The sequence below is a fragment of the Rhineura floridana genome, chromosome 3, assembly GCF_030035675.1.
Source record: "Rhineura floridana isolate rRhiFlo1 chromosome 3, rRhiFlo1.hap2, whole genome shotgun sequence".
In the NCBI taxonomy this organism is placed as follows: Eukaryota; Metazoa; Chordata; class Lepidosauria; order Squamata; family Rhineuridae; genus Rhineura; species Rhineura floridana.
The window spans coordinates 65,491,919-65,505,176 of record NC_084482.1 but is presented as its reverse complement, the minus strand read 5'-3'; the positions used below and the strand labels follow the sequence as shown (position 1 = coordinate 65,505,176).

The 13,258-nt window shown below is 41.3% G+C and overlaps 1 protein-coding gene across 2 annotated transcripts in view; it reads left to right on the top strand.

Annotated features, from left to right (window-relative positions):
* The window catches only part of SEPTIN9 (septin 9), a 323,191-nt gene that overhangs the window by 30,397 nt on the left and 279,536 nt on the right, over positions 1–13,258 (top strand). The gene's annotated exons all lie outside the window — the stretch shown is intronic.

Here is a 13,258-nt window from a genome sequence, read left to right as displayed (position 1 = left end):
CTTTGTTATGACTGAATGTACTGAATTGCACTCTCAGGGCTGGTTCACATGGGAACTTAACTTCATAGTAAATATGCATCTTTTGCCATCACGATAGCTTTGGAAGGTTTACACTCCCCAGCTTCCAATATGTTGTGTTTTTTTTACTTTCAGTTCACATGGCATTCCTCTTGAAAGGGTTAGTATTGCTGTTTCCTTGTGGCCCCGCCCCCAAATCTGCATGTTTACTCTATTGCCAATGGAGAAGGGGAGGGTTTTTTTCGCCATTGTTTCTTGACAATTGGACACTGAATTGGGAAGGGCGTGGGAACCACCCCTTTTCAAAGTATTTATGAAATGCAATTTTTAGTGGAAGTGTGTGTGTGCGTGCATGAGTGCGTGTGTGCCTTCTGCAGCCTCAAGTGACTACCCGGTCCTTACTTACTCAGAAGTAAGCCTCAACAGTGCTTACCCTCCACTCAGGGCTCATCACTGATAACCATAGAGAGGGTCCTCCTGACAGATAGACCCTCAAAGTTGTTAGTTGTTATGCACTCTGGGCTCTCCCAAAGTCATTATTACCCTTCTCTCTGGATTTTGCTATTGAAGAGGGGAAGGTTGTTGTTTTTTTTGTCAGTTTCATTGTTTCTTGTTAATTACACACCTGGGGGGGGATTGACATGAAACATGGGGGGAGTGAGTGAAAGCAAAGTAGGACAGTTTTTGCAGGCGGCAGAGAGACAGGGAGCCTTCTCCCTTCATTCCTGCTTCTGATAGTGAACTGGGGTATTCCTCTCACATCTGGTATTTTTAAAATATACTATTTTGCAATCAAACATAAAATCAAATGTTAAATGAATAATATTTCCACAATGGCAATTTTGCAATATTACACAAACAAAGTTTAGAGGAGGTTTTTAACTGAGCTTCCTTGGGCTGAAAAGCCTCTCTTTTCCTGCCCAACAGCTGATGGGGATGGGAGGGGGAGCTAAAAATCCGGGAACATAAGGAAGTGGAAATCAGGTTTCCCTCCAGGCAGACAGCTCTCTCTCTCTCTCTCTCTCTCTCTCTCTCTCTCTCTGTGTGTGTGTGTGTGTGAGCACACGCATGCACTATAAATTGTGTTCTTTTCCTCCCAGCCTGAAACAACCGAGACATTTATTTTGCTTGCACTTGGGGTGGGCATTAATGTTGCCCTTTTGCACACCCACAAACCTGCATTAATGTTATGGAGGGAGTGAAGAGGTGGAAAGGAAGGCTAGAGCTGCGGAAGTGGCCGGCTAAGCAGACTGAAATGAAATGGAGTTGATGGGGAGTTTAGTGGGTGGAGAAAGGGGAGTATCTGCAAGTTACGATCCACCCCCCCAGCAGGAAACATCGGAATAAGGGACTACATGAGCTGGATTTTCAGTGGATTGCTTTGATTCGCATTTAAAGGGAAATGCAGCGGCTGGCTTGTCTTCCCTTTCCAAAAAACATCATGCAATCACTGCAAATTAAAAGGGAATGCAGCCAGCCTCAATCTCACATTAAATTGCTGTGTGAATGAGCCATCAGGCAATTGCTTGCTGGCCTAAAGTATCCTGCCTCAGGTGTTAGGTTCTTTCTGCATATGCCAAATAGGCCTGAGCTTTTCTAAACATCCAGACTCCCTAGGAGGTGGGGGGTGGACAGCATTCAGTAACACCACATCTCTTTCTTAATTATGTTATAAACATATAAAACTGCCTTATATAGAGTCAGATTGTTGGTCCCTCTAGCTTGCTCAAACTGAATGGCAGCAGCTCTCCAGGATTTCAGACCGGGAGTCTTTCCCAGCTGTACCTGGAGATGCTGGGAATTGAACTTGGGACTTTCTGCATGCAAAGCAGATGCTCTCCCACTGGGCTCTGACCCTTCCTGTTTAGTGATCTTTGTTTGGTTTCTCCTCCAGTACCAGACTTTCCACCTTTCTTGAAGCCTTTTGTTGTTAAAAATCTATAGCACTAAGCAGAAACATGACGAGTTTGCCTTGCCTCATGCTTCAGCTCAGATATGGCCCTTTGGTTGCTCAGTGGTTTTCTTGCTGAGTAATTTTAGAGCACAAATAGCTCATCTTTGTACTAAAGTGGGGAAAATCTGTATTCCGTTTGTTTGCAGGTGAGCTGCCCACCCTCTCAATCAATTGCTGACTCACTTTCTTGCTCTTTAGTGCCCATTTGTGTTGACAGATACAAGGCAACACATGGAAAGGTTGTTAAGCCGAGCAGCTTGTCAAGATTTTTAATAGGAAATGCCCAGGAGGGGACTGTACAGTTTTTTACTTATTTGCTAATGAAAACCCTCCTGTTTATTCAGGCAACATTCACATTGTCAGCTACCTACACATTCTTGACTATTACCCAGCACTCTGAAACATAAATTAACATGTCCACTAGAGTGTGGACATACATGTTATATGAACCTATAATCAAGGACAAGCTATCCGTCTTAATTGATGGGCTAGTGGAGTGAGATGCAGTGGAATGGTCAACTGTAGGTTTAAATGTAATTTATCAAACAAGGATTGTGTGATGTTGAATACCATTGATGCTGGAACCACTTAATTGTTATTGAATGGGCTGATAAGAGTGGCACATTGGTCATTCAAGATAATCTTGATTACATTTTTGAGTAATGGCATTTTGTACATTGATTAAGCATCCTACTATATATAAATGGTTTATTATAAAGAAAATTGTCAGAAGCTTTATTTTAGGGCTTTATTGATGAACCCTTTTCTATTTTGATAAATGGCTTCCTTTGAGGACAAGTTATTTACATGTTACCTAATCGGTGGTTACTTCTAAGCTGATATCTAATTACTAGTCATTTACACGTTCCAGGTTATTATTTACATGTTGCCCCCCTTTTTAAAAAAAATAAAAGCCTCATAATTTAATTAATGATTAGGCAATGTTAAGAATAATTAGGAATGGGATCAAAAATAAAATTGCTAATATCATAATACCCTTATACCAATCAAAGATGCAACCATGCTTAAAATACTGTGTACAGTTCTGGTTATGCATCTCAAAGTATACTGCAGAGCAGGAAAATATCCAGAAAGGGACATAAACAAACTGGAATGAATACTCATTAAATAACCAATGTTGCATAACCTCCCAGCAAACATTTTGCAAACCAATCAGGATGCATACTCCATAAACAGGTATCCTGGAAGCAACTCTACACTCTAGTTTTTAAAATTGAACTAGTTTTTAACTGATTTTTAAAAGGAACTAAAAAAACCTGAACTCTGAGCTAGGACTGTGAACTGCACTTACACTTTAGTTTATATGTTGCACGTAATAACTTGTAACTGAGCCTATGAGTTTAAGCTGATAGCTAACTCTACACTTTTTTAGCCCTACTCCAGTAATGAAAGTGAGAGCCAGTGTGGTGTAGTGGTTAAGGCATTGGACTACGACCTTGGAGACCAGGGTTCGAATCCCCACATAGCCATGAAGCTCACTGGATGGCCTTGGGCCAGTCACTGCCTCTCAGCCTTATGAAAACTAAATCAGAATAGACTTGTAGGCAGTACATTTACATTTATGTCTTCAGTATGTAGAACTATATATTAGTTTTTATCCCATCTCCAAAAATGAATTCAGTCTAGTCTTCTAGTAGATGATGGCTACTGGCTACTCAAGGTTGCACTACTAGTATAGAAGTGAAAACTAAATTTCACTCCACGATTATCACTCCTAGGATTCAGTTCCTGAAATGTATCTTGTTACAGGATTACCTCTGGGATTTAGCCCCCCCCCCCCAGAGAGAGAGAGAGAGACTTTGCTGTGACCTTGTTAAAGTTTCAGCTGATAGTTAAATTAAATCGATGGTACTTACTTTCCCTTCATACAGTTGCCTAATTCGCTTATTACGTTTATGCTTTGTCAGCTAGGTCTCCCCTCTTGCTTGTTTTACCAACAGGATCAGGGGGCTGGAGAAACTCTCATGAAAGCCAAAGTTGCAAATATAGTTTAGGAAAAAAGCAGATGTGATAGAGGTGTGTAAAGGGGAGATATTATAGAGGTGTGTAAAATTATATGGTTTAGAGAGAGTTTTTCTCCCTCATAAATTTAGAATCTGGTAGTCATCCAATGAAGCTGAATGGTGGGGGATTCAGAACTAAGAAAACGGGTACTTCATCATACAGTGCACAGTTAAAATATGGTATTCATAACCACAAGATGTGATAATGGCTTTAAAAGGATTAGGCAAATTTATTCTAGTCATGGCTATATATTAGCTGCAATCTCAGAGGAACCATGCCTCTGAATACTAGTTACTGAGGAACAATAGTAGGAAAGAGAATACTACTACTACTACTACTACTACTACTACTTTAATTTATTATCTATTCTTCACCCTAAGGTCCCAGGGCGGAACAATATAAAATACAACATTAAAAACAGTTTAAAACAATTTACCATCACAAAAATACTCTCATGTCCTGTTTGTGGGCTTCCCATAGGAATCTGGGTGGCCACTGGGGGAACAGGATACTGGACTAGATGGACCTTTGATCTGATCCAACAGTGTAGTTCTTGTGTTCTTCATATTCACAAACACAGACAATTGCCATTGGAAAGACCAATTGTTTCAGGCTCTAGGTCTTTATTTGAACCCATAGCAAAATGTGTTGCTCATCATCTTGGTTTTGTTTGTTTGTTCTGTCTATAAGATTGTTTATAGGAGCTACAACCATCATTAGCCCTTTTTTCTAAATGTGAATTTTGACAGAGCAGTTTCTTTATTTTTATAGTTATTTGTGTCATTTTAGAGCTGCAACAAATTTAGAATAAAAAAGAACTGAACCTGTCAATTCAGTTCCCTCAATGAAAAAAGTATATTAGTGTGTGTGAGAACGTGAGTGCAACAAATGCGTCCTAAAATTATTGGAATTGGTTGAACAAATTTTGGTCATTGAAAGATGGATCTAGTAATTCCTTTTTAATGCTATAGCTGAAGCAGGTTACATGCACGTTACATACACCTTACATTTTCATTGGCTCATGGTAAGACCCAAGTATGCACTATGTCAGTGTTGCTCTTGATTTCCCACAGACCCCTCTTCTGTGAATGGTGAGCAGTTAGTAAAGGAAAAGTTTGAACAGGGTGAAAGTGGGAACTGTTGAAAGTCTTCTCTAAATATATCATCCCCAGGGAAAATCCAACATTTGCCATTTGGAGCCTGGCCAATGGGGGTGGTGGTGTCACAGCAGTTTAGGCATATATCCTTGTGACAGGTTAGTACATAGAAACTGCGGCATCTGGTGATTAATGCTGGAGCATCAGATGAAGGTTTGAGGGATACAGGCAGAGGTGAGCCTTTAAAATAAAAACAGAGAGTGAAATGTGTTTGAAATCAGAGCAGGAAAAATGTTAAGGGCCACGGTGGAAAGTCTGCAACTGAATAATACAAGCATCTGTTTAAAATGCACTGGCAAAAATTTGGAGCAAAGGCCTTTTTTTTTTTAATGTTTTTAAGAAACACGTTGCTGTTTTGTGTCAGAGAACTCTCCAAGATGTCAGAACTAAGGAGAGTTTCAGCTGCATGAATAAATAGCTTTCATGGGGGAGGCAATTCTCCCAATATAAGGAGTGTTGTGTGGGACTGAGAAAAATGAGGTGCAGAACAGCAGAGGGAGTCTGAGGACTGTTGAGGCTTCCAGGGAAAATGCTAGGTTTAAAATTCCGCTTTCCTCCTTCAAAATGGATCTTGCTGCCCAGGCTGGCTGCAACCTACTTTTAGTTAAATCAACAACTTAATTTTTGCAAATTATAGGCCTCCCTTAATATTTGGAAATAGATTATACAGCCACAAGAGTGGCTGTATACTATAGACAGCATGGATTTTTCACATTCTGCCATGTTAAATTGAAAATACTGTACCCCCATGCCATTCTGCTGCTTACCATAAGCTCATTTCAAAACAAAATCTTACAAAACTTACAGGCCTGAACTCAGAAACTCTTGCTTAACAACCCTCTAAGTTTAATGGCAATACACAAAACACTCAGAGAATCCAGACGTGAAAGTCTGAAACACGAGTAAAATAATCCAGACCCCAGTTGAACTTTTTTTCTGTCAGTGGCCTCACAATTTGTTGAAACTAATTAAAAATCAGTTTAAAAGTTTAAAAAATGCATGGCTGATTTGTAATTAATTTGAGAAAATTAACATTGGAGTCTATGATAGTACAGGCATGCTCAGTAAGAACAAACTGTCAGTGTTCTAAAAGCCAGACTAACAGCTGTTTGTCTTGGCTAATCAAGGGGTCACACCCATGCCAGACATTTATTTCACTTCAAACAGTCATGGCTTCCCCCAAAGAATCTTGTGAAGGGTGCTGAGAGTTGTTAGGATATTCCTATTCCTCTGACAGAACTCCAATAGCCAGAGTGGTTTAACAGTCAGCCCCTCAGAGAATTCTGGGGATTGTAGCTCTGTGAGAGGACTAACAGTCTCCTAACAACTCTCAGCACCCTTCACAACCTACACTTCACAGGATTCTTTGGGGGAAGCCATGACTGTTTAAAATGGAATAAAGGCCTGGTGTGGATGTGGCCAGGGACAGCTTTGGTTTAAATTTGGGTGGGAAACTACATGTTGTGTCTGCTGTAGAATAAAAAGGCTGAGGAAATCCCCCAAAATATTGATCCTGTTAACATGTTTACCTTTTGGAAAGGAAAGGGGCTTTCCCTCTGCCCATTGCCTACCCACCCAATCTCCTCCCCTCCCTTTCTCTCCCCTACTCTTCCCCTTCTCCCCCAGATCAGTTTTACCTATCCTAAGCATGATTGCACAGGAGTAAATCCAATTGAACTCAATAAGCATGCAAATGATCAAATCTGTCCTCCCCTCCTCCTTCCTGCCCCTTCCCCTTCCTTCCCCTTGCTCCCTCACCTTCCCTTTATCCTCTTCCCTCTCTTCATCCTCTCCGTGAAGGCCAGGTCGGGCCCTGTAGAAGAGTGGATGGCATCCAACGAAGCAGGAGGATGGGGGGAGGGGGACCCAGGATGCCAGAAGGAAAAAATGTAGATGATGAAGTTCCAAATGGATTTATTAAAAATAGTAAAGAAAATATGCCCATTTATTAAAAATAGTAAAGAAAATATGCCCATGGGCATATATGGGCATATTTTCTTTACTATTTTTAATAAATCCATTTGGAACTTCATCATCTACGTTTCTTCCTTCTGGCATCCTGGGTTTCCCCCCCCATCCTCCCAGGTTGGGCCCTGGCCAAGGGCCCATGTGGCCCAGAGTGCCCCCTGACCCCCTCCTAGGGTGGGAGGGTAGCATCAGCTCCTGACCCTGCCATGGATTGTAGAGAGAGAGCTCCCAGGTACTCCCACAATATAGTCAGTGTGGGCTTCAGTAAGCCCACATGCATGCCCCACCTACCTCTCCCATCCCTGTGAATGATGTGCACGCTGTGTGTGCATGCCTACCATCAACCAAGATAGTGTCTGGGGCTTCCCTAAGGGGCTTTTGTCCCCGCTGCCATGTTGGCCCCAGGTTCTAGTTATGCCTGGTGCTGGCTCTGGTCCTCTCCCCTCCCTTTGTCCTCTCCCTTTCCTCTCCCCTCCCCCTCTTTCTCCTCACCTCTCCTTTCCAGCCCTCCCTCCCTCTCACTTCCCCTCCACCCCTGTGGTAAGTTTCACCTATCCTAAGCATGATTGAATGGGAGTAAATCCCATTGAACTCAATAAGCATTCAAATAATCAGAATTGCCATTCTCCTCCGTCTCCCCTGCCCTCCCCCTCTTCCCCTCCCCCCTCTCCATTCCAGTCCTCCCTCCCCCTTCTCCTCTTTCCTTGTGGTCAGTTTTACCTATCCTAAGCATGATTGCACAGGAGGAAATCCACTGAACTCAATAAGCATGCTAACTAACAATCAAACCTGCCCTCTTCCCCCTCTCCCTCTGCCCTCCCCCTTCCTCCTGTCTCCCTCTGCCCTTCCTCCTTCTCCCCCATGATCAGTGTCACCTTTGCTAAGCATGATTGCAGGGGAGAAAATCCCATTGTACTCAATAAGCATACAAATTCATTCTCTTTTGTGAATGAACATTTCCTGCCCGCCCACTGACGTATCTGGGAAGGCTATATATTCTCAGCAAAGATAACAGGATATGATTGCTCTTCTGGGACAGGAGAGTTCAAGCATGGGGTATAGTCCTTCAGGCTCAATTTTCTCCCCAGTGAACATTTGGAGATGTTGCAATTTTCTTCCTATGTATATGTTCAGAATCTTCTATTGGAGCTCTCTTGATCAAGGGATTCCTTTACATCTGGGATTAAACCAGCAGGCCTTGGAGCCAATCTGGAGTTATGAATGATTTTCCAGAATGCTTTGGTCCAGGAGCTCTGTACCCTAGGGATGGGAGAGAAATTTGTTTTGGTTTGCATTTAAAAGTGAGCCTACTTAATCTGAACTTTCCAAAACAATGCACAAACTGAAACACAGCCATCCTTCAACATTTGTACTTTCAGTGCAGTTCTCTAGCCAAATCATGTGTACAAAATGTATATATTAGGGTAATATATAAAAGTGTATAAATTCATGAAAATAACATACAAATATGCACTATATTAGGGGAAATTCCTTTGCAAAAATGTGTATATTAGGAGAAATTTGCACTAAAATGTTAATTAATTTTCATGAGGAATTTTTTTTAAAAAATCACAAACATGAGGAAATGTGGAGAACTGAATTTAAGATTGGAAAAATTATTGGAATTATGAAATGCAATATTTAATTAATCCATGCTCATTGGGTTGTGTTTAAAGTAGCACTAAGGTGAACATTCTGTCAGTGCAAGGATTTTTGTTTGCACAATGGAACATTCTCCCCCTCTCCTCCCAACCCTCTGTGCTTGGGGGGTTCTCCCAGCCCTCTGGAGCAGATTTGGGGAAAGCATGGGGCATATGTGTGGGGAGGACAGGGGGGGAGATCCCATTGTACTAGCACGAATTATTGCACTAGTGCAAAGATTTAGTTGAATACTGCCCATTATTAGGGGTTATGATATATGTCACAAGTAATTGATGTGATATGTGATTAGTGTTTATATTGCTAAATGGAAAAGAAATTATAAAAATAGGAAAAGGAGGGAAGGGGATAAGAATGATGAATAATGATACTTATATGTACAATGTATCCATATTTTTTCTGACTGTATTTTAGTGGATTTTTTTTTAATTGGAAAAAATAGAAACTGAGAGAAACAAATTGAGAGACTCGTCCATCCTTGTGCATACACAGCTGAGAGATTAGTAACACAAGAGAGTTGGACTTTGCTTTTTCCAGAAGCTCCCCTAATCGAGAGAACTTGGGTGATCCAGAGAACTGACTTTGCATGGCACCACTTACTCAGAAATGGATGTAAATAGTAACCATGGCTGGGAGATCAGATGGATGCAACCTTGGATTAATCACAGAGTTCAGTGTGTGTGGAAAGCAAGATCAAATTGTGTATGTGTGTTTTAAATTGAAACCTGAATCTTCATGCTGAAAGGAGCTGTTTTTTAACCTTATCCAGGCCTATTAAAAACACACACCAAAAAATGGCTTTGGGGGATGTTTTTCTACGCAAGCCTATATTCCAATGTATCTTGGGGTAGTCAAATGTCCCCAAAACCAAACCAAGATGTCAGAAGAAGTCTGCTTGCCTGTACCAGTTTTTGTTTGAAAAAACACCATGAGGAATGTTTTATCCCAAAAAGGTAATATAGGCTGGGATAATTAAAAAACCACAGCCAGTGGCAAAAATCAATAGACTCCTTGGATTTTTTTTTGTCCCGTGCAAATAAATGTAAATAAAATTTGGGGACATTGTTTACTACTGTACAGGAAACAATGCCTTAGAAGGACTATGCTGTAGGTCTACACCTCAGTAAATTCTTCAACTAAAAGGACATTGTGGGTGTCGTTGCAACCTTAAAAGTTTGGGTTATTGTGAGAGCTGCTGTGTGAAGATGGGAGAGTCGTGGCCTAGACCTGGGGAGTTCTGTATTTGAATTTCTGCTCCATCATGAAGCTCATTGCCTAACCTGGAGGCCTATCACGATCTCTCAGTCTGGGTTACCTCAGGGGGTTATTGTTGTCAGACTAAAAGTGCTGGGCGAGCACATTGTGTGCCATGTTGAATTTCTTGGAGGAAGAATGGCTTTAACATGTAATAAATAAAAACGTTGTCTAAAAGAATAATAATAATAAATAATAATAAAATTTAATTTATGTGTCGCCTATCTGGCCGATGGCCACTCTAGGCGACGTACATGTAAACAGTTAAAACACAATGCGATAAAATACATTAATACAATATATAAACAATACAGCAGCAACAACAATACTAGTGCAGGGTAAGAGGCATTCCAGTCATAGAAGTTAACCCTCCCCGGAAATCCCAAAGGCCTGTTGAAAGAGCCAGGTCTTTAAGGCTTTACGAAATACATTTAAAGAAATACATAAAAGAAGCCACTAATGAAATCAAAGGGCGCCTTCTGGGAGGAAGGGCGGGAAATAAATAAATAAATAAAACACGCATGCATAATTGCCCTGCTGCTCCCTCAATTTCCCCCTCATTGAAAGAGTCCACCATCAGAATAGCACGTTGTTGCTAGGTTTTTAGCAGGGTGCTATTACTTACAAAAATATTAAGTGACACAATAGCACTGGCAATGAAGTAATAACTCCTTGAACTTTAGTATATATTACCACCACTGTTCAGCTAATCCTAATGCTTTGTGAAACCGAAGACTCCTGGGCAATATAGTGTCAGTTCTGGTGAAAGTGCAAGATGGCCTCAATGGGCCTTAGCAGTAGAAAAGATAAATACTGAGCAGAAAAGATATGCATCTAATTGGCCACTGTGAGAACAGATTGCTGGACTAGATGGGTCTTTGGCCTGATCCAGCATGGCTGTTCTAATTATCTTGTGTTCTTAGATTAGCTTTCCACAGTGTACATTTTTTACTGTATAAATGTATATTCATTATCATAGAATCACAGAATAGTGGACTGGGAAGGGGCCTATGAAGCTGAGTCCAACCCCCAGAATGATGATCCTATACCCTACGATGATGTGTCAAAGATGTTTTTATCCCAATGCCCCATCAGTGACATTGGCTCTTGACGTCCTTGGATTTTGGAATAACTCTGAGGCTGCAGTCCTAAGCATACTTACTAGAGAGTAGTCCACTTCAACACAAGGGAGCATATGTCAGAGTAAACATGCATAGGAAAGCATTGCATTTCTTTAAAAGAAGATTAGACAAATTCATGGAGGACAGGGCTATCAATGGCTACTAGCCGTGATGGCTGTGCTGTGCCACCCTAGTCAGAGGCAGCATGCTTCTGAAAACCAGTTGCCGGAAGCCTCAGGAGGGGAGAGTGTTCTTGCACTCGGGTCCTGCTTGCGGGCTTCCCCCAGGCACCTGATTGGCCACTGTGAGAACAGGATGCTGGACTAGATGGGCCACTGGCCTGATCCAGCAGGCTCTTCTTATGTTCTTATGTTCTTATGACAGGTGAAGATCCTTCTTATTTGCCCATGCATTTTACAGTTTAGATTATTGTTTTTGCCCTATTTTATTTTTTAGCTTTTGGGTTTATGCCTCTGGTCTTGCAGCATTTTGTTATATTTATTTATTTATTTAGAGTGGCTTCGGCCAGATAGGCGGCCTAAAAATTAAATTATTTTATTTATTTATTTATTTGTTTGTTGGTTTTAAATTGTATTTATAGGTTTTGTGAATTAGTTTTATTCACACTTTTGTATGCTACTTTGTAATCTTTAGATGAAGGGTGGCCAATAAATATTTTTTAAAAATGAATAAATATGGCATGGTTTGCTTCAAGGTTTGTTCATTTACTTTCCCATAGCCTCAACCACTAGAGTGTTCCCAATTTTCAGCTCATGAAAGCCCTATCATTGGAGGATTGTGTGTGTATATGAAATCATTAACATGGACTGCTTATGAGTCTAACCCTCACCATCTCAGTGATGAAATGTGTGTTTGAGTGCAGTGTATGAAAGGTGCCCTTAAAACAAGATGGCTTTTTACCAGCCAAAGGGAGAGCACTTCTCAGATGATTCATGCAACGTACACACATATACAAAATGTTGTTTTAAGGGCATCTTCCTGGAAGGCAGAAACTAATGTGCTTGTTAATTTCTCCTTTCCATCCCTTGCAATGGCATCCACATTCCACTATGAGGCAGTGGCAAAGGGGCAATCTGCACCACACAGGGGGCTCTTTTGGGGACTCAAAAGGGAAAAAGAAGTTTGTGTGAGCCCTTGAAATCAATCTATGAGAGCTAGCAAGATTGTGGGCATTCAGGGCTACAGTCATTCTCTGCTAGAATAAACAGGCATTTTACTATTGGCTTCAAGAGCAGCCATCAAGATTACACCCTGAGCTTTCAGTGTGTCTGCCTGGGCCGTGCAACCTTACTAGCCAGCAAGTGGCTGCCAATTGTGCAGCAAGTCATGCTGAAGTCTATTGCCAATCTAGAGAGCGAATTGCCAAAACACCTTTCTCTCCCTTCCCCGAAGTGAGTGGCATTCACCATGTTGCTGCCAGGGATATTTGAGGCAGAAACACAAAAGCGCTCCTACACATGGCTTGTGTTTTCAGTGCAGCTGCGCTTGGCTTATATTTGGCAAGTGTCTGCTTTAAACAGAGGCTGGGAAATCATAAATTTTTCAATGAGTGTTTCTGATTAATGCTGGAAAGCAGCTGTGGCTTTGCATACTCCTCTTGTCATTTAATTTTAGTGCTAATGAAAGAGAAGAGCTTGTTTGAACTATTGCAAAGGAGGTAAAATGCAGCCATATGACAAATGGCAGCCTGCTCACTCATGTTCTTTCCTTCTCACATTATATTATTCACCTTTTCTTTCTTTCTTTTTTTAAAGCATGTTTAACCAGGTCACCTTCTATTTTAAAGGAAAAGGAGCCGCATGGGGCTGCGGTCTGGAACTTGGATTGGGGACTTGCACCCGTTCCCCACTGACAACCCTCACCCATCCACTTGCTATTTGCCCTTGAATATGATGTGCAATAGACAGCACCTTGAGAGCCAGTGGGGTATGGGAGGTCAGGAAGGAAACCAGTGGGGGATTCTGATCTGGACTGAGAGCAAGTTCCAGATTGGACAGGTCATTTTTCAAGTAACAATTGTGTATCTCAATTAATGGACACCCAGGTTGCAGCCACACCATACCTTTAAAGCACATTCAAAG